The sequence below is a fragment of the Dipodomys spectabilis genome, unplaced genomic scaffold (assembly GCF_019054845.1).
Source record: "Dipodomys spectabilis isolate Male_0828 unplaced genomic scaffold, ASM1905484v1 ptg000549l, whole genome shotgun sequence".
Taxonomy (NCBI): Eukaryota; Metazoa; Chordata; class Mammalia; order Rodentia; family Heteromyidae; genus Dipodomys; species Dipodomys spectabilis.
In genome coordinates, this window is record NW_024871226.1 from 744 (window position 1) to 20150 (window position 19407).

The window sequence follows — 19407 nt, forward strand, 5'->3', positions numbered from 1 at the left end:
GGAAGGGAAGAAGAAATGCAGAAATGGTCGGGCAAAGGGCGAACAAATTCAGCAGTGAAACACGTGAGAAATTATATTGGAAATGAACCATAATAACTCAGCAGGATGAAGAGCTAGGATAGGAAAAACTGGGAGAGAATGAAGGAGGGGATGACACTGTTTAAAAGGAAATGGACTCAGTACCTGACTTATGTAGCTGTAACCCCTCTGAACATCATCTTTACAATGAAGTTCAAAAAACTTTTAAAAAATTAATTTGCAGGGGCTGGGAAGCACTCAGTGGTAGAGCTCTTGCCTTGCATGCATGAGGCCCTGGGTTCAATTTCTCAGCACCACATAAGCAAAAAGAAAAAAGCCAGAAGTGGTGCTGTGGCTCAAGTGGTAGGGTGTTAGCCTTGAGCTGAAGAGCTGAGGGACAGCGCCCAGGCCCAGAGTTCAGGACTCACGACCAGACCCCAAAAACAAAAATTAATTTGCATTTTAGAATCTCATGTACTCCTTCCTCGGGCTTAGTCATCTACCAGTATTTTCGATACTCCATCTGCTCCCCACATTACTAGCACTCAAGTGGGCAGGCTGACAGAGACGTGCACAGACACACTGTGCTTAATTCGTATCTGACATCGTTACTTCTCTCCTTCACTGTTCATGCCCTGATGTCAAAATTATCTCAGAGAACATCCAGCCTTTCACTACATTATGGTCTAGTTTAGTGAGAACCTAGACTCAGAAGTCAGCCCTCTTGTGTATGAATGCAGGATCTTCCACTTTTACTCTGAAATCCTAGGAAAGCTATCTCCTTTCTCTGAGCTTCAGTTTCCTCAACTTTCAAATAGAAATCAGAATAGTACCTTTTTCATGGGGCAACTGTGAGGGTTAAATAAGCTTATGCATATACAGCTCTCATTACTGTAACATAGTAAATGATGAATATATGTGTGTGCAAGTGTGCACGCACATGTGAGAGGGTGTGTGTGCTAGTCCTGGAGTTGGAACACAGGCCCTTGAAGCTGTCCTTGAGCTTCTTTTGCTCAAGATTTCCATTCTACCCCTTGAGCCACAGCTCCACTTCCAGCTTTTTTTGGTGCTTAATTCAAGTCTCATGGACTTTTCTTGCTTGGGCTGGCTTCAAACCGTGATCCTCATATGTCAGGCTCCTGAGTAGCTAAGATTACAGGCATGAGCCACCAACACCTGGCTATAAATGTTATACTTATTATTCATTCATTGTATCCCAGAATGTCGGTGAACTGTGCCTGGTTAATACTAGTCAAGAACAGAGGCTCCCAAACCTGGAAGATGGTTTAAACCATCTACTGGACCTGGAGAAAGACATTTGGTCCTTCTCCCAGGTCAGATTCAAGATTAGAATAGAGCCCAGAAATCTGTACTTTTAAAAGCTTCTTTGGGTGACAGGTGTATTCAGCCAGACAAGGAAACCTCTGATCTAAAGCAGAAGTCCTCAAAGGCAATGACTTCAGAAGATAAAAGTGAGTCATCCCAGAGGGATGTGTAGCATTCTCCAATCTCTCCTCTCAGGCTCTATTCCTTTCATTCCAAGTAATACCCTGCCCCTCACAGGGAATCAGAACACACACATACACCTCCCACACCACAGCCTGGATTGAGCCATGGCCACATTTGGATTTCAGCTGGGGACGCCTCCTGTCATTGACCTGTACCAGAGAGGGGGCTAGGGAAGCCATGTGGGAGTGGACTGACTATTCAGAAGACTGGTGAAAAACTGCAGCTATTGTGTTATTTCTCAACCTCCTTTATGACCCAAGACACGCCTATCCTACCTATTTCTCCGTCTCAACAAAAGCCTCACATCTGGAGCTAGCAGGCCATTAGCAGGGTGACAATTAGAGCAAACTGCTGAAATTGTGACATTCCAAGAGATCATCATTCCCAAAACAAATATCCCTTGTCTTTTCCCCACTTCTTTCCTGCCATCGCCACCTCACCATGTGGGTGGTTTCAAGCCCATGAGTTGCAATATTGGAAACGTGGGGTGAGTCTGTACATTCTGAGAAGAGAGCTCTCAGGCCTCCATATTTTCTCAAGATCTCTCAGGCCTCCATATTTTCTCAGGAATAACCCCAAATGCTCACTCATTTGAGACCAAAAGTAGCACTTGGAAAGGCAGGAGTGAGCTTTCATTCAAAACTGGCTTGGTTCATTTCAATCAAGCTAAGGGGCCACCAAGGCTGGAAGAAAATAGCTGCTCAAGCCCAGCTGCTGCACAGCCCCAGGTACTTTGATTTGGATTGCAGCTAGGATTTGTTTTCCTGCGGTGACTACTTTTATCAACACTGTTAAGTACAACTAACAGCAGGAAATCAGGCAGCACAGGTGAAATTAAGCTCTCTGACAAATGGTTTGATTTCTTTCCGCTAAGAATCATGATTTGACCTGAACTGCCTCAATTAAGAGATTGGGGCAAGTTGCCCTTGTTTGATTTGTTATGTATGGAGCAGAGAAAGACAGAAGCACAAAACTGAAAAGATGACAGAATGTTAATTCAGTGTGGCAATGTTTTAGTAGATGGAATGCTGCGTGATTTCATACTTTCCACCCCCACTCCTCAGTCTAATATTCCAAAAAAATCACCGATCATAAACACTGTATTTATGAAAGCTCATTATGCCAATGTGTCTTATTTGACCAACGGTATCACTGATTAATGAAGACTTGAAACAGAAGTGGTGCAGTGGCTCATAGTGGTAGAGCATTAGCCTTGAGCTGAAGACTGAGGGACAGCGCCCAGTCCCAGAGTTCAAGCCCCACAACCGATAACAACAAAAAAGGACTTGAAACAACTGGGTTCCGATTTGAAAGAAGCACACAGCTTTTAAGCAAAAAAAAAAAAAAATCAACTGGCCATCTTCCTGCCTTAAACATTCTCTTCCATGTTTATTCCTTTAAAAAAATAGATCATTTTATATATTATTGGTATTAACTTATTTGCAGACATATTTCATATAAGTAATAAAAGCTTGTGAAACCAAGTTAGAGAAACTCCTCTCAGTTTTACCCTTTTAGTCTTGAAACGTGGAATACAGTTTTGCTAGGTTCCTCATGGGACTAAGAGGAAATGCGCATGTTACAACTTGTAGGAATTAAAAATGTGGAGGAAAATAATTATGTGCGCTCCTCTGGGTCACAGAGGCACTGAGGCCCTCAGTAGGGCAATATTATACAGACTGGTGATTTTCTTGTATTCTTTGTCTTGTTTCCAATAAAATAATGTCAGTGTTTTGTTTTGAAATAAATTTAGACTTATGGGAAACTTTGCAAATGTTGTACAGAGAATATGAATACACCTTTCTCTCAGCTTTCCCTAATGTAACTGTAATGTAATCCTCAAAGCTTGTAAGTAATATTAGTATACTACTGGCAACTAAACTGCAGCCCTTATCTGAATTTCACCACATTTCCTTATCATATTCTTTCTCTGCTCCAAGGCCTACTCTAAGTACTCTAGTCATGACAGTTCCTCAGGCTTTCCTTGTCTTTTCTAACCTTGACACTCTTGAAGAATAACGGACAGTTACCTCATAAAGCATCTTTCAGATTGTGTTAATCTGATCTCATAATTAGACTGAGTGGTTATTCATTGGTGACAAGATTATAATGGAAGGGATTCTGTGCCCTCCTCAGGCTAGCATACCAGAGGGGACATGATATGGGCATGTCAGATTACTGGTGATATTAACCTTGATCACTTGGTTAAGGTGTGTCTGCTAGGCTACTCTATGGTAAAGTTACTATTTACCCCTTATAATAAATAAATACCTTAGGGGCAGGGGGTGGGGGATTGGGAGGGGAGGATGGGAAGGGATGGGAAGGGGAAACAAAGGAGGAGGCTACAATGCTTGATAAGAAATGTACTCATTATCTTGCCCATGTAATTGTAACCCCTCTGTACAGTATTTTCACAATAAAAATTAAAAATAAATAAATACCTTAAAGACAATAATCCATTTCTCCTAAAATAGTCACCCACCAACTTTCATACCTACCCATATATCATGCCTTAAAGGCAGCTTTTAGAGAACCATATCAGTAACTATCCAAAGTGCCTGAAGAAAGAAGATTCCAGAAGAGTTGAACACACTACTGTAAGGTCCACTCCTGGATGGCTAGCAGACTCCACCCTCCTCGCAGCAAAGTCTCCACCCAGTACCTGCGTTACCTAGGCAACTGGGACACCTGGAAGAGGTCACATCTGCATCCGCTGAGGTCACATCTGAATTTGATGTGGCCACATCTTTCCCCGCCCATCCCCTACATAAGGCCTAGCCCAGGCCCAGACGCTCTCTTGCTCTTCTTTTCTAGCTCTCTTGCTCTTGCTCTTCTTTTCTAGCTCTCTTGCTCTTGCTCTTCTTTTCTAGCTCTCTTGCTCTTGCTCTTCTTTTCTAGCTCTCTTGCGCTTGCTCTTCTTTTCTAGCTCTCTCTGCTCTCTCTCTGCTCTAGCTCTTTCCTCTCTTTCCCAGCCACGTGGAGTGCCAACCTTGCCTGGTCCCAGCAGGTCTACTGAATAAACCTACCCCTTACCTGAATACCACGTGAGTGCTACTGTTCTCACCCCTCTCTCTGCTCTTTTCTAGCTCTTTCCTCTCTTTCCCAGCTCTCTCTCATTCCCAGGCCTTTCCCAGCCACATGGAGTGCCAACCTTGCCTGGTCCCAGCAGGTCTACTGAATAAACCTACCCCTTACCTGAATACCACGCGCGTGCTGGTGCAGTTCTTACTCACCTACCTCTTTTTAAAAACCTAACAACTACAGGAATATCAAGTAAACATATATGTGAGTCAATTCTCTGACTGGACCAAAACAACCACTGGGCCTTGGGACCCAAGGAATTTGTGTTGTTCTTCTTCCTGGCTTGGGATTGGTTGTAGAAGATATTGCCACAACTTTTGAGAATGTGAAGAAACTTGGCCTTTACTAGTGAAAATATACTTCTCCATATCTCCCCAAACAAGAAGTAAAATATGACACTGAATTTCTCCATATGACTTTGACCTTAGTCATAATGACCAAATCACTTCCCTATTGGATAATGTCCTTTAGTATACAAATGACAGTCTCCTTCATATAATGATTATGATTACCCTAGGTGAAAAATGAATATTCTTTATTTGAATTTTAACCTTCAATGACTTGGAGCAAGTTCCAAGCAGTTGTATTTTTTAAAGAACTTGTCAATGTCATTGGGGAACTCACCATCACTCATCTGAAAAACAATCGGCTGCCTTGAATGGCTCTTGGATTGTCCGAGCACAGTAAATCAACTCCAGTCCAAGAGATGTTCCTGATAACAGCTCTTAATTGTGAAACAAACTGTACTGTTAAAATAACACTACAGAATTAAATTAGTAGAAGAAGGGGAGAATACAGTCAGGAATTAAATGTCTATCCCACAAAATTAAGATAAGTTAGGGTAGGTGAAGAGGGGAGGGATGGGCAAGAATGTTGAAAGGGATGGCATTGATCAAGATGTATTCATAAAATGCTTTGTTAAACGGCAAGCCTTTTTATAACTACTTAAAGATGTTAAAAAAAAAAAAAAAAAGACAAGTCAGTGCCAAAATAAAAGGAAAAGTTATCATTGGCTACAAATTTCCTCCAAGGGTAAAGAACACAATTTTGTTGTGTTCTAAGAGGCAAAAAAAAAAAAAAAAGAATTGGACTGAAGACTGCTTAGACTGAGGGCTTTCTTTTTTCCCTGCTGTGAAAGATGTGTAAGATTTTGTGGCATATTCTGAGTAGTGGCAATATTTTTACAGCGTGTAACCCCACAGCTGGAGCTGCCTTCTCAATAATTCCCTCCTAGAAGACCCAAGTCACACATTTGACTCTTTCAACCCCAGTAAAGTTCTCGGATGCTCTCAGTCAGCCCAAAACTTAGGACTCTCCACATGAACAGCAGTAAATTCTTCACAGCAGATGCTCACTGGAGGGCAATTCCTGCCACACAGGCTGTTGTTGCCAGAAAAGATGCTGCCCATTAAGATGTACTACAAGTTGCTTCTGAAATAGCAACAGGGGAAGACCCTCTTCTGACCCCTCATTTAGTCCCACTTGTAACCATCAATACTCATTAGTAATGACTGGTAGTCCGGCCAAAGTAGGGCTAACTGATGTCAAAGGACATTGCTTTGAGAACCTATTTTTGCCTTGACTGAGATAGACCTTGACTGGCTAACTCCAATCAAGTTTATTAGCCCAAACCATTGGTCAAACTCCAGTGTCAGCATTTTATAAATGATACTGCTGATTTGATCACAGGATGCCTGAAAGAGAGAATGAGGGATTACCATATCCCTATTTGTTTTATGGAAAAAAAATTCAAGCCCTCAGATATTAACCGCCACCTTGATATGTTTGTTTGTAATATCAACAGTTGAGGATCATGTACACACTGAAGAATGGAAAATATAGACCTTCTATAGGACAAAAGGGAAGGGGATGAGGAGTGGTAAATAACATCCACTGGTGCCTGACCTACACCAGTCATTTCATTTATTAAAATGTTTAGTCTTAGACACTGGTGGCTCATACCTGTGATCCTAGCTACTTGGAGGCTGCAATCTGAGGATTATGGTTTAAAGTCAGCCCGGGCAGGAAATTCTGTGAGACTATCTCCAATTAACTACCGAGAAGCTGGAAATGGAGCTCTGACTTAAAGTGGTAGAGCACGAGGTTTGAGTGCAAAAACTCAGGGCCTGAGTTTAAGCCCCAGGACTGGCATACAAAAATATATTTCATCTTTGTGGCAACTCTGCAAGTTAAGTAGCATTGATCCATTTTATGAATGATAGCCAAGGACTCAGAGCCATTGAGAGATATGAAATAGCTAGGTTAAGGTTCAAATCTGGGTTGGTTTAACTCCAAAGCCTATTTCTTTCAGATTATCATGTTCTGTCTACATTACTGGAGATCATCCTCCTCGTTATTTCAACAATGGTGGCCCAAGAGTAAGTTTGGAAACCCTTCTATATGAATTACCCTAGTTGAGGATATTCTTCTGAGACATGATACTGACTGGAAGACTGTTAGAAACAGTCTTGGTGCCTATGGTCACATCTGTCTATCTGTGTCTCTCTCTGACTCTGCCTCTCTGTCTCTCTGTCTCTGTCTCTTTCCTCTCTCTCTGTCTCTGTCTCTGCCACTCTCTCTCTCTCTCTCTCTCTGTTTCAGGCAGAAATATAAATGCATCTTCTGGCTATATTCACACACTCTCTGAAGAGTAAAATAACTTGTCCAACAGCCCTTCTGAACTTCCTTTGTGCCTCCTGACAGTTTTAGTGGAATGGAGCACCCCATGAATTTTCCTGAGAGCTGATATGTAAAATCAACACCCAGAGAATTTTCCAGCAATGTCTAGGAACTTAGCAGACATAAACCACTTAAAACCCTATTGAAAAACTGAGAATTTGTGTTGTTTCTTCTCTCCTTTTTACTCCTAATTTTCCTCCTCTCAAGTAGATAAACAAGCTCTTTTATTTTTCCATCAAAACACACATCATTAACTGTTAATCAACTCAAGACTCAGAAATTCCCAAGCAACCTCTCAGTTTTCAGACATGGCAGCACGAAATAAAGCACTGTTGATCAAGCCTTAGCTAATAGGACCCGGTTTGTCTCAGGAGGCTCCAGGTGCGGGGGCAAAGCCATAAAGTTAGGTCCACAAGTAAACCTTGTATTTGTGGATCATGAAAGACAGACAGAGCCCTCTCGCTCTTAGGTGTTAATGCCTGCTACTCGCCAAGGTCATAAGGGTTAGATTTGCCAAGAAAACAAGAGCAGAGTCTCTTAACCAAGAGTATTGGAGACCAGTGAGTCTGGGAAGAGAGACACAGGTCATCTGGGAAGGACAAATGGAGCCCAGGAAGGAGGGCTGATTGACTGGCCTGATCAAAAGGTATAAAACAGTTCCAGGTCCAATTCTGGCCTAGACAGGACTACCCTCCCTGCCCCCAACAAAACATAGAGCACTGTGGCTTTCCATACAGCAGGCTTGAGGGCTATGATGTAGACAGTCTCAGATCCTCGCTATGGCTGTGGGACTGAGGAGTAGTGAGTATATGGAGGAAGGTTCCATGAGATGACCGACATACAAGACACCATTAAGAGGGAAATGAGGCTGTGCTACAGCCATTCAGTCAATTGAGACTCACATGGAAAGCAGCCCAGAGCATCTGCCCTAGTATGGCCATGAAACGCCGATGCAGGAGATCTTAACAGTCCTAGATTTATCACTTATGATTGTGATCCTAATGATAACCCTGAAGCTCTCTAACATATGGAAAGTTGCATCATGCTGAGAGATGAAATAAAATTGTGGCGATTTAAGGCTGATATAGAAGGGGATTATTTCACTTGTAACTGGCATGACAGTATCTCTGTTTTCGAATGACTGCCAAGAGTCAGTGGGATTAAACTGCTTACCAGCGATATGACATTGAACAGATTACTTAACCACACAGCACTGTTGGTTTATCCATGAGGAAATAGCAATCCCTGCATTCTGGTTGTCACAGAGGTTAAATGAGTAAATAGAGGATGACCCAAAAGTGTTAGTGCCATTGAATAAGCTTTTGCTTCGGAAGTACGGATGCTCTAAACTTGTAAGTTTTGCCATTTAAAATTTAAATGACTTATCTGGGGATACACCTCAGAGATGGAGTACTTGCCTTACATGCCCTAGGCCTGGAGTTCAAACCCTGGCACCACACAAAAAAAATCTAAGTTATTTAAACTTGTTTTGCCCTTCTGGAATATTGTGGATTCATATGGGGTATAAGGAAAGCACATGAAAGACTGCTAGAAATGTAGTCAATGTCTTTTGTTTTAATCCTCTCAAGTATCTATCCCTGAGAATATATATTATCCACTTTTATGAGGAAAATAAAAGGCCTACAGCTTCCTCCTTGGCAAATACTAAGGATTTGCTCTATTCCTCCCGAGAGACTGCATTTTGTTCATGAAGAATAAATCAACATGAACATTTCCTTACCTGTGCAAGGCAACATCTGTGGTTGACGGTCATACCCTAGGTCAAAGAAGGGACACATGGATGCAACTCTAAACCCAACTTTCAAATAGCAACAATCAGTGCTGCAGATAAACCTCATAACCACCGTACTACTGTGGCACAACACTCTACACCCTATTTGCTCTGACTAAGAGAACTGGAAAATCTATTCCTTAATTATTTAAGGTCCTAAGGGGAAAACTCTAAGGTCTTTACCAAAGCACACTGTCATTCTATAAAAATCCTTTAACATCTACAAGTGGTATGATTTGAGTGGTGTCAAAACATACACCTCCCTCCCACCCAAAATTACCTTCTCATTGCCTGAAATTACAGCATTACAGGCCTGCCTCTGATGTAGACACCCCAGGGAGCGTTAAGTGCTTTTAGTCATCAACACTGGAGTGTGACTTTGTTTAATCAGCTGGTTTTCCCAAACAGCTAGCTGAGCAGCAGGGAACGCTCTTCTCATTGTAGCAGAGGAAGGTTGAATTTGCAAACTTGGGGTACTGCCCTAGAGAATATAGGGACCTTGTAAGGCGGACTGTGGGAATATCAGGCACCCATGGAGATGGAGAAGGCAAGCAAGAAGAAGGTAAGCAAGAAAAGGAATGCTAGCTGGGGATGTGGCTTAGTGGTAGAGTGCTCACCTAGCATGCCTGAAGCCCTGGGTTTGATTCCTCAGTGCCACATACACAGAAAAAAGGAACTTGAAACTTCAGTGCCTGGCACTACTGAAAAGACTTTCTAAATGATTTCGTTATCCATTTAAGTATTCCTCTATGAGAGTTTTTGTAAGGACAGAAACTTGAACGTTGACTGTTGCCAAATTCTGATTTGCTTTGTTTATCCGCTTCCCAGAAGAATTACTAGTCCCTCACCATAGACTTGCAAAGTAATTTATATTCCTCACAGTGAAGTTCCCTTTAGAAGCATCACTCAGTAATGTAATTAAAAATGAAAACCTTAACTCCTCATCTTTAAAATGCAATCGTAACAACATTTCCTCGATAGGATCTAACATGTCAAGCTTCTTTTTACTTTTGTCTTATACTTAAGATGAGAGTTCTTCAGTGGCAGACATTAATTGCAGACAAATGGTCATGCAAAACCACCAGCAACTCATAGCCTTATATCTTCTACTTGCTCAGATCAATGTTGTGATTATAATTAAGAATGCATACTTGTGTCTGGGATAAATCTTCATATTGTGACATGGAAAATAAGATTTAAGATAATTATTTTCTTTCTAGTCCACCCCTACATCAAAGGGAATGTGTAGCTAGGGTTTGGCAGGGGAGGGGGGGGAGTAAGAATAGAGTGACCTGCCCTAAGCTAGAAATCACTTGTGTGTCTCGTGTGAACGTAGGAGGAACTGCAAAGGATGTAGTTCTGGTGTGGCCAAATTGTTCCATATAAGATTGTCTGTATAAGAAAGAAGGGTTTTTTTTCCCTTTAAAAAGAAGTGTTCAAGAGCCTGCCTCCAGGAATTGAGGGTGTTCATGAGCACCCCCAAACATGAGGGCACAGTTAGATGAAGAGTCCTGAGTCATGAATGTGGCAGCAGTGACATTAAATGGTAAGCGAGGAGTTGATGTTAGGCTAGAAGCTTCTGGGACCACATACATGTGTTCCCTCTGGGGCTAATGCTACGATGTAGGTTCACAGAAGGAATCCAGAAGGTAGAAGTCCCCAAGAGGGCAGGACTATGTCTTTTCTTGCTACATCTCCAAGATCTAGCACCTGATGAGCTGATCTCTGCTGACCAGCTGAATGATTTATTCCCTTCCCTAGAGACTCAAAACTGGAAGATTTGGGAGATGGGGCAGACACTCTTCTAAGACCTGGACACATGAATAGAATGTGGAGGGATTTGCCTGGTTCTTCCATGTGACATAGTCAATATATAAAATCAAAAAAAGGACAAAGGAATGTTTCTACACTCAAAGTAAGAAGAGGGAAGAACCAGAAGAGTCCGACTAGGGTGAGCAGGGCTGGCTCTGGGAGGGACAAAGTTGGTGGGGGAGAGGGTCGCTTTTAAAGAGAGCCTCACTATTGCTCAGTTGGTAGTGTGGCTTGTAGAAGAGTGCCTGCCTAGCAAGCACAAAGCCTTGAGTCCAAACCCTAGTGTCTTAAAAAAAATAAAAATAAAGAGGGTATCACGCTGTCAGGTCAGTTCCTCCTCCCTTAAAGCAGAAAGGAGACTCGATGGTAAGAAAGTAAAGCTGTGTGCTGCAGTTGTGTGGTCTGTAGGAAGCCAAGGGAAACATTGCTTGGTGCAGGCCCAAGATGGTGAGAGAGAAAAGGGGGAGGTAAGCAAAGCTTATTTGGAACTTGGAGTCTGTGTGGTGGGTGAGGTCTAACCACCACATTGAACATCTGAATTCTTGGTGAAAGCCGTGTTTTCCTCTTTCCCTGATGGTTCAGATTATAGAAGGCTGGATCTTTATTTCCTGCTTTCCTTTTAGGGGAAATTAATAAGCAAAGGAAGACATGCACTTGGGCAAAGCTCCCAAGTCTGCTCAGTAAACACAGAATGAGAATTTCTTACTCTGGTTTTTTTTAACTGTATACATGTTAATTAGCTTGATTGTGGTGATTATTTCTATGTGTGTGCGGATGTCAAATCAAGTAGTGTGCCTCGAATGTATCCATCTTACTCTAGTTCTCCCCAAGAGTCAACAGCAAGCCTTTCACCTGCTTTGTTTCATGCTTTTTGGAAAGTGAAGAACCAAAAGAGGAAGCCATACACCACTAATAATCTCCCCATGCCCTGTGCCATTTCAAACCCACAGTCTCAGTCTTTAAAATCCTCTACCCACCCATCACATTCACAATTTAACCTCTGCTTTAACCTTCATCTCAGTGGAAGTTTCCAGAAGAGCTCACCAAGGGAAATAAAAACTGCAAATGTCCACAAGTTTTCCAAACAACAACAATAAATCTAATATATATATATATATATATATATATATATATATATATATATATGCATATATATTCCCTCACCCAAACATTTTCAAGTTTAAAACTGCCAGGGTTTTCCCTAGCTTGAGGCAAAAAATGACTTTTTTATTACATGGGGGAAAGGAGCATGAAATCTCACAGGCCTTTGCCAAAGCTGAAACACTCTGGGTATGCTTTGAGAAGGAAAGGACATTGAGTAGGCCATGGAAGGCATGTTGTCTAATTGGAAGTGCATGGATCTCAATGGCTCCATCTTTCAGATATACAAGATCTCCCCTCCTTGTCTTCTTTGGTTCCCTGAAGAAAGGTAGGCCTCTGGCATCAGCAGAGGTTCTTTTGCAAGAAATGCTCAATGCAAAGGGCAGGCTCAGCAGGTCAGACAAGAGGGCTAAGGCAAAGCAAGCCTTGTTTCTTACTTCATAACCCTTCCCAACAACTTCTTAGGAATGTTTAGATGATAGGGATTTCTTCTTTAGGAACATGATGTTTTCTAAGCAAAGAGATCTTTGGGTATGGGCTGTGGGGACAAGATTATCTAGTTTCAATCCCTGGATCTGCTGCTTGCTAGCTGTGTATCTTGGACAGATTAATTTGATCTGCTTAGCATAGCTTCTTTATCTGTAATATGGAGCCACAAATGCTTAGTCTGTGGAGTAATTGGACAATTAGAGGAGAGATATGCAAAGTGTTGGCAGATCAAATGTTAACTTCCTTTTGACTTCAGTGGTGAATTCAGTGTTATTGTCCTACGGGAACAGTCTCTAACTGAAGAGTTGAAACATCTGATGATAAAGTTATCAGAGGCAAATTCAATCTCCACGAATTTCAGAGGAACTTGAACATTTTGGAATTTCAAGATTTGCAGTATAAGCCAATTTACTCCTGACTATGCATTTCACAAGAACAAATTATCCCATACGTTCTTTCCATAAATGACACACAACACAAATTGAAGAGTTTGGTTGCTAGAACTTACAGCCGCTCTCACTCTCTGCTTTCGCTCACAGCTGGCACACTACTGTTTGAACCACACTTACACTCTAGTATATTGCTGCTTAAATGGAGATAGAGTCTCACTTCTTCTTAGAACTGTGATCCTCTGGACCAAGCCTTCTGAGTAGCGGGATTGCAGGCTCATCTTCACAATGGGGAATGACAAAACAGTTTCTTCCTTAGGTGTTGGATGGCCTAGAGTGATATATGCAATAACAGCATAGCATGGCTGCTCCATATTATATTTGCTACCATGATAAAACCTTTAGGCATCTAGAAAAGACCTGAGCAACTCTTAATTCTTAGTCCTATGATTGGGCCCTAGATAAATACAGGGAATTAGTTGATCAGGAGGTCAAGTATTAGGATATCACCTAAAATTTTAAGGCACCATCAATGCCTGAGATAGGCACAGTCCTAAGAATGGCATATCAGAATGCTTCTAGCTCTGATTTATATAGACTGAGCAGCACAGGGGCTGCAAGGCTAGCTCCAGCCATACACTGAACAGAAAATAGGATTGGCTGAGGAAGAACTGAGGTACCTGAATGGAAAACATTAGGAACCAACAGTAGTAATAGGACCATCTTCTATGTGTATAATCAATAACCAAGTAAATGCTGAAATGCTTGTAATTTTGTTTAGAAATGAAACTGCTATCTCATTTCATCCTTGCATCTATCAAATAGGGCCGAGAATGCTATCTTCTCATCCCCCATTGAAAGAAGAGCTTATAGTGATGTTGAGAGGTTTAGTGACTTGCCTAAGGATAAACAGAAAATGTGACAAATCAATTATTGGTGTGACAGAGTATTCACTAAAGTAATATTCACTACTCTTCCAGACACCAAAATCCCAGCCATTTAATACATAGGTCATGTGTTACTTGGTCCTGGAATAGTCCAATACGGTGATGTATTTATTGAAGTGGCTCAGAGATCTGGGCATCTGATTTGAATCCATTGAAATATACTTTGTCTTGAAGAGGAAAAGCATCCAGGGCAGATTTCTGGTAGTCAAGCCTACATAGATATATAGATAGATAGATTAACCATTGCTACTCCCCTTCTGTTGCCTACAACTAATGACATCTCACTACAAGAGAGCCTGGGGCATGAAGTCTGTTTGCCCCAGGAGAACACACTATGGGGAACAACACTGGCCCATCTCAGCCACAGCCAGGAAAACCCACATCACCTGGCTTCAAGTCCAGTGCTATTTCTTTTATGCTAAGTTCACACTTGAATAGATTTTTAGTGTGTTGACCGGTGTGTACTGTAGAATGCAAGATGTAAAGGACATCTTTGCAGACCTTAACATGGAAAGCAATCAAGGGGCTTTGAAAGTTGGGGGAATGCAGACTAAAAAGGTCAATAGCAGGGTTGAAGACATGATGATAGCACGTAGCAACAATATAAGAGGTCCTTTTAGCACATGGGCAAGTTCAAGGGCAAATCTAGGTATGATGTCAATGACTCTGTACTGTCACAACAACTCTCAGCAGAATCTCTCGACCTTATCACCATCCAATCAAGACAGTATGAGGAGTGATACTATAAAGCCATTAAAAAAAACTTGGGCTCTGGCATCTTATATTTTAATCTAAATATCAGGTTCTAATAAGAGCTCTTTGGGGTCAAACACTAGATCTTTAATCACTACTATTCAATATTTAATCACAGAGCTTGTCATAAAGAAGCTTACCATTTTGTGGAAGAAAAAGAGGAAGAGAGGGAAGGAAAGATGGAGGGAGGGACAAGTTGATGCACTGCATTTTGTGTCCACCTTCCATCTTATAAGACTCAGTAACTCCACATTTAAATCAGTGAATTCTTAACTAAGAATTTGCAACTATCTAAATCAGTGGTCCTGTATCACAAAAGGAACTTTTCCTGTTTTGATAAGTGCAACTTAATTGAATTATTTATTACATTCTGGGGGTATGTTTTGTAAAACTAACGAAGCTTTACTAACATGAGCCCCCACTCGCTTTTTGCTGTAAATGTGACTCTCGTGTCGCACACATGCTCTCCATCGTTGCTTGTCACGATCATTACTGAGGGGACAGAAGCGTGGTGAGGCAAAAAGAAAATGCTGGGCACAAGGATGCCATGGCCAGATCGGCAATGTCGGAAAGAAGTGGCCCACCAGGACTGTCTGCTGTGTCTCCTTTTTCCTAAAGGGTGTGGGGCAAAAATCTTTTTTTTGGGGGGGGGGGGCCGGTCATGGGGCCTGAACTCAGAGCCTGGGCGCTGTCCCTCAGCTCTTCAGCTCAAGGCTAGCGCTCTACCACTTGAGCCAAGTGCCACTTCCATATTTTTCTGCTTATGTGGTGCTGAGGAATCAAACCCAAGGTCTCAAGCATGCAAGGCAAGTGCTCTACCACTGAGCCACCTTCCCAGCCCCATGGGGCAAAAATCTTACTAACACAAGTCTCCTTGGAATCACAAGTCTCCTTAGAATCACAAGTTTCCTTGGAATCGACATGATATTATGTTGCACAAGAATTTTTTTATGATGACTGGACTATTTGAAAATCACATTTTAAATTAACAAGAATAAAATGTAAATCTAAGTGCTGGCCCAATATATAGAACCTGAATCCAATTATGAAGAAGCATCAGAAAACCCAATTCTAGAGTTGTATGAAACAAAGAGACTATGTTCCTCAAATGTAAGTCCATTGAAAGAAAGAAAGAAAGAAAGAAAGAAAGAAAGAAAGAAAGAAAGAAAGAAAGAAAGAAAGAAAGAAAGAAAGAAAGAAAGAAAGAAAGAAAGAAAGAAAGAAAGAAAGAAAGGAAGAAAGAGAGAAAGGAAGAGAGAAAGAAAGAAAGAGAGAAAGAAAGAGAGAAAGAGAGAGAGAAAGAGAGAGAGAGAGAGAGAGAAAGAGAAAGAGAGAGAGAGAAAGAAGAGAGAAAGCCAGCCTTAGAAACTGTTCTAGATTAAAGGATACTGATGATGCTAAACACAGTACTTGATCTTAGGTTGGAACAAATAGTTCTTTTAATTGCTCTGAAAGATGTTATTGAAACAATCAGAAAAATTTAAATATGAATACTAGCAAATGTTGGTGCATCAATGCTCAATTTCCAGAATTAGATAATTGCACTGTGGTTTTGTGAGAGAATGTCATTACATACTGAAATATTTAGAGGTAAATGGTCATGATGTCTGCAAGTTAGCCTCAAATAGTCTTGTAAATAATACTAACAGAATATATAGCAACACATGTGCATATAGAGTCTGGGAGTCAGTGAGAGCAACTAGTTTTACCTTAACCAATATCCTCTCACCAGCTGTTTTGACTTGTGATTGTCTTATCTCCTGGAAAATGCTAATAAGCAAATCTAGGAGAAATTTTATGCAAGTCTATTATCCTATTTCTTCCATTTTCTGTAAGTTTGAATATTTTCTTTACAAAACTAAAGCACAAAAAAGCCAAGCAATTGTGCCTCATGCTTGTAATCCTAGCTACCCAGGAAGCTGAGATCTGAGGACCATGGTTCGAAACCAGCCTGGGCAGGAAAGTCCATGAGAATGAAAGCCGTACGTGGAGATGTGGCTCAAGTGATAGGGTGTTGAGCAAAAAGCTCAGGGGCAAAGCCCAGGCCCTGAGTTCAGGCTCTAGTACACACACACACACACACACACACACACACACACACACACACACACACACACACACACCCCATACCTTTACTTGGCATCAACAAATGTTTAGGAACAGAATAGGTCTTTAACATTATGTCTGATACTAACCCTTGGGCCCTCTTGAATTCTGAAACTGCTTATTATCCCTCATCAAATGCAATGAAACATAACTTTCCATGCAAGAATTTATGTGTGAGCCCAGCACTGGTGGCTCATGCCTGTAATCCTAGCTATTTAGGAAGATGAGATCTGAGGAGCATGGTTCAAAGCCATCCCAAGCAGGAAGTCCATGAGACTATTATCTCCAAGTAAGCATACACACACATACACACACACACACACACACATACACACACACACACACACACACACACACACACACACACACACACACACACACACACACAAAACAGAAGTGGAGCTGTGGCTTGAGGGATAGAGTACTAGGCTTGAGGGGGGAAAAAAAGGCTCGGGGACAGCACCCAGACCCTGAGTTCAAACCCCAGGACCAGCACACAATAAAAAATAATATATATGCACGATACATTTATTTTCTCAAGTAAAGAAAACAGAGCCACCTTGAGACCCTGAGATATGAACTCTAGCAGTTGGCTGGACTTCCCTTAGTAAAAGACTTGCTGCAGAGCTTGAAATTAATGCCTCATCAAAACTAGACCTGACTATCAGAGTCACTTGTGAAGAACTGGAATGGCAGCTGTTATACCTTCAGATGCTAAGAATCCATCTTATTTGGAATTAAACAGGGCTTCCTTTTTTTGAGCTCCAGATATTTGGCTTTTTCCTAGGGAAGCTGGGTGGGTGGTTTTGGAGTCTGAATGGCCTTTCTAGATGAAGGGATTTGGAACACTTGTGGGGGAGATGGGAAAGGGAGTCAAGGGATAGTTGAGGATTGATAGTTCAAGTGAAAAACTAAAAGGAGTTCAGCTACAGTTGAACCCGGCCTCCTCTTCCTGCATGTGGTATAGCAGCAGTTACTTTCTCTATAGCAAGGGACTGTTAAGTGCAGGGGGAACAAAGATGGAATTTATTGCACCAGGTTACTTGCTGTACATAAGTTATTGTGACTAGATAAAAAAGAACATGTTATGTCTGAGCCATCTGCTTAGAGACAGAAATAGCTTTGTAGCAGGCGGTCTTTCTAATGGTGTTTATTGCCATAGGACTTTTTCTTTTTTTCAAAACACATTGGTCAAAGGTCAGGTGGCCTACCAGTTTGCCTATTGAATTTTAGATGTCCCCTTTCATAGTAATTTTTCTTCAGAGATTAAATGACTGGATTTGGTTTATTAGACATGTTTGTAGCAAACTGAAAATTTATATTAATTTGAGGGAAATAACCACGCTGTTCCTTCTCATTGTTTTCTTTGTGCCTACACTGTCTAGCTTAAATCCTTAAAATGCTATTTAAGGCCTTGGGAAATTCCAACTTGAAATTTATGTCCTGTTCATGCTCCCCATATTGGACCACCACACAAATCCATGCCCTTCTAGTTGTTACTAGGAGACTCAGAGTTCTTCAAACCCTATGACGAGGCTCATGCTATTTCCTGTTTTGTCTTCTAGCAATGATATCCCCACCATCTCTACCTAATAAATTCATACCTACCCTTCAAAATCTACTATCACTGTTTTTAGAGCACCTGCTATGACTTTTTCCTCACCTTCAGGGACAATGAACATTTTCTTCCAGTAGTATTTATATTTGGTCCTCTGTTAAAGCCACTGACACAGTCTTCTAGAATTAACTACCCAAAAAGCTCTTTGACCAACTAGGATAATGACTCTGTTCTACACATCACTGCATTCTGTTTGCCTAGAACAACTGGTGCTATGTAGTAGGTATTCAAAGAAGGGTATACCTTGGGGAATATATTTGAAGTAATGTAAGTCAGCATACAACAGAGATGCTTCCACACCCATGATTATAGCGGCAGCACCATTCACAACAGCCAAAGTTTAAAATCAGCCTAGGTATCTATCAACGGATGAATGGATAAAGAAATGTGGCATTTTACACACGTGCATGCACACCCGTGCGCACACACACACACACACACGCACACACAAAGAGGGTAGAGTAGTTTTCAGCAATAGTAAAATTATATTGTTTTCAGAAACATGGCTAGAACTGTAGATCACTGTGTTAAAATGAGATAAACCAAGCTCAAACCCTAAGTGTTGTCACTCGTATGTAAATCTAGACCTAAAATGAATAGTACCTGACATGAATGTTAGGGGGAACTTATTGTGTTCACTTTAAAAATGAAGAAACCAAGTTATGTATGAATCCCTTGTGGCATGCATCCTTTCCCATTAAAGTATATGCTTCAGTGTTTGGGACAAGATGGATGGAATAAGGAAGAAATCTGGCTTCTATTCCTTCTCAGCCTTTTTGTATAGCAACTCTTCTGATAGGTCTCCTGCTGACCAATGGCCACAACTGACTACTATGCAGCCTGCCATGACCCAATCCCCACCATTACCACCACTACCTCTGTGCTGGCCAGATTTGACAGCAGCATTGTTAGAACACGCTCAGGCCGTTCTGGATGGACTCAGGGATCACTAAGATGTAAACCCTGTCGTGATTCCCTACAAGCTTTTCCGTAATATAGCCTTTCCTGCTCAGCCTAGCAGGACTATCATTCAAAGCTCCAGAAAATACTATTAGCTCCTATTTATCACCCCTTCTCCATTTTCCCTAATGTCATTAGCTGAACATGCTATTT